The sequence below is a fragment of the Bos grunniens genome, chromosome 15, assembly GCF_055505025.1.
Source record: "Bos grunniens cultivar Pamir isolate PY7600 chromosome 15, Bosgru_T2T1.0, whole genome shotgun sequence".
Classification (NCBI taxonomy): Eukaryota; Metazoa; Chordata; class Mammalia; order Artiodactyla; family Bovidae; genus Bos; species Bos grunniens.
In genome coordinates this window covers 77,665,840-77,669,080 of record NC_141179.1, presented here as the reverse complement: position 1 = coordinate 77,669,080, position 3,241 = coordinate 77,665,840, and positions in this window count along the sequence as shown.

Below are 3,241 nucleotides of genomic sequence, written 5' to 3'. Positions count from 1 at the left end.
TCTAATTGGTGACCACGCCCTCTCGGGCTTTGTGATTGGCTGATCCCTACAGTTGGCGTGAGGCGGCTTCGTAGAAAGTAACCACATCCTGGCGGGGGAAATTAAGTTGTGTCTGTCGGCTGGCTTTGCGGTTGATGTCAATTAGTTCTTATTTCTCCAGCTCCGCCGAAACTCAGCTTGTCTATGGAGAACAGTTGAAGCCCTCAGCTTTTAACTAAAGTTTCCCGAAGCCTGCTTAGCGTCCTCCTCAGGAGTAACCTAGGGCAGTGATGATGGACCGGAGAGAGTGCGGCTAAGCTAACTGCCTGGGCTGAGAGGTCTTGTGCCCCCGACTTCAGCCAAGGGCCATTGTGGTGAGCTTCATCGGTGTCCTATCTGGCCCGAGAGGAGACAGTTGGGATACATCCCACTTTATGCCTCGATCCAGGCAGAACTGCGTGTTGGGAACTTCTGGTTCTTTGGTTCCACCGGCTGTCCCATGCCAGGTGCTTTGGGAGAGCAAGCAGAGACAAAAATGTGTTAGTGGTAGATAGTGCACTAAAGGAGCTTTCAGACAGGTAGAGAACCACAAACAACTCTTGGAAAGAAAGGAATGCTCCAAGAGAAAAACTGGAAAATGGTTTCTTGATGGGAAGATCAGCTCAGGGTGTTAGAAATGGCAGACAACGGAAAAGCGCAAGGTGATGGCATCTTCCCTGCAGCTGTGTTTTCAGAGCTGTGTTACTGAAGCAAGATGCCCCCTCTCCCTTCCTCAGACCAGTCCTTAGTTTCACGTCAGCGGGCATTCATTTTTGGGGGATCCTGAAGTATGAGAAATTGTCCTGCCCCTAAACTGTTGTAGTCAGTTTACAACCTACTAAGAAGAAAAATACATGTGAAACAAGTCAAGATAGGACACAGGGGACTTCCCTGGTGATCCTTTGGCTAAGACTCCACACTCCCAATGCAGGCAGCCTGGGTTCCATCCCTGGTGGGGGAATTAGATCCCACATGTCTCAAGTAAATTGTTCTGTTAGCAACTAGAAGATCCCTCATGCCGCGACTAAGATTCAGCCCAGTCAAATAATAGATTAAAAAAAAAAGAACACAGGTGAGTACTAAATTGTGGTATGCCAACCAATACTTTTAGATGCATTCAGAAAAGATAATCTAATGGAGAAAGAAGTATTTAGGAAAACCTCATGGGAAAGATGGGGTTTTGTGGAGTTATTTGGGGGAGGCAGAATAGCATCCTAAGAGGAGAAGCAGACTGATAAAAGTTAGACGTGGGTGTGGGTTGTGAGAAAGAGAGAAACAGCTCCTTGGGCTTCTCTGGTGGCTCAGTGGTAAAGAATCTGCCTGCCAATGCAGGAGACACAGGTTCCATCCCTGATCAGGGAAGATCTGCATGCTGCAACTGCTGAAGCGCTAGAGCCCATTCTCCACAAGAGAAGCCACTTCAATGAGAAGCCTGCACATTGCAAGAAAGAGAAGTCCGTGCTCACCACAGGTAGAGAAAAGCCTGCACAGCAATGAAGACTTAGCACAGCCACACATAAGTAAAATTATTAAAAAAAAAAAAAAAAAGCAGCTGCTGGCATCTGGAAGCTGACCTAGTACTATTAGCTAGGTTTTAGTCATGTGTTGAAATAATTTTGCAAAATATCAGCACAGACAGACGAGGCCATTCTATAATCATGGTGTGTGTGTGTGCGCGTGGACACATGCTCAATTGTGTCCAACCCTTTGTGACCCCATGGACTGTAGCCCACCAGGCTCTTCTGTCCATGGACTTTTCTAGGCAAGAATACTGGAGTGGATTGCCATTTCCTTCTTCAGGGGATCTTCCTGACCCCCTGGGATTGAAGACGTGGGATTGAACCCACGTTTCTTGTGTCTCTGCATTGTGGGAAACCCAAAGAATCCACCTGCTAATGCAGGAGACGTGAGTGGGATCATTGGTCCTGGAAGATCCCACATGCCTCAAAGCAACTAAGACTGTGCGCCACAGCTACTGGCCTGTGTAATCTTGATCAGTTCAGTTCGCTGCCCAAACCACAGAAATGAACCAAACATTCCCCTATGATTTTGGCTAATATGAATAACCGCAGATTCTTTGCTAATCACAGCTTTAGCTTTGCTTCATTCTTATTGATATGTAATCATATGCAATCATAGAACCATTCCTGTGTCCTGACAGCCTCCAATCCAGAGCAAAGGCCCACTTCTCTGATCCCTTATCCAAACCATCTGGTTCAGCAGAGCAGCATGAAGGATCTAAGTTCCCCAACCAGGGATTGAACCTGGGCCCTTGGCAGTGAGAACATGGAGTCCTAACGACTGGACAACCAGGGAATTTCCTCCTACTTCTTTCTAACACCTTCTTTCAGAGGTGTCCCGCCCTTCTCCATGGTATGCATCCTCTGTTGCAATGGCAGTAGACTCAGAGTTCAACTCCATGTGTGTCCCTGATGGTATTTGGCTTGGGGGCATGAATATTCATGAGCAGGATAGGCGGCAGCTTGAAGAGGAGACAACTGATCACGTTAAAGATCTGTGCAGGGACTTCCCTGGCCATCCAGTGGCTAAGAGTCCGTGCTCCCGATGCAGGGGGTCCAGGTTCAATTCCTGGTCAAGAAATAAGAGTTTGTGTGCCACAGCGAAGATTGAAGATCCCGAGTGCCACGTGTAGGACCTGGCACGGCCAAGTAAATATGAAAAGTAAGTCAATAAAGGATTGTGGAAAGTGAGAGAGAGATCAGATAAAGGGGGAGGTGGTATGGTAAGCAGAAGAATTCATCCTACTGACATTTATCAAAACCCACACTGTTCCTGGCATTATTCCAGTCAAAAAGAATGCTGAAGTGGAAAAAAATGCTCTTTTCCCCCATGGAGTATGCCTTTTAATCAACAAGTAAACATACAACTACAGTATTGTGTGATAAGCTGGGTGAGAGAGGAAGCACGGGATTCATGGGGGGTAGGGGGCACAGGAAAAGGACACTTGAACTCATTTTGGAGTGGAGTACATAAGGGACAGTGTTGGGACTTTACTGGCGGCCTTCCAGTGGTTAAGACGCAATGCCCCCAGGGGGTTCAATCTGCGGTTGGAGAATAAGATCGCACATGCTGTGTGGGTGTGCCAAAAAATGTTTACTAAGTGAACAAACAGAGTTAAGGAAATCTTCCCAGAGAAGGTGACACTTAAATCTTGAGAGGAAACTGAGGCAGGGGAGATGGGGAGAACCTTCCAGGCAGGAGG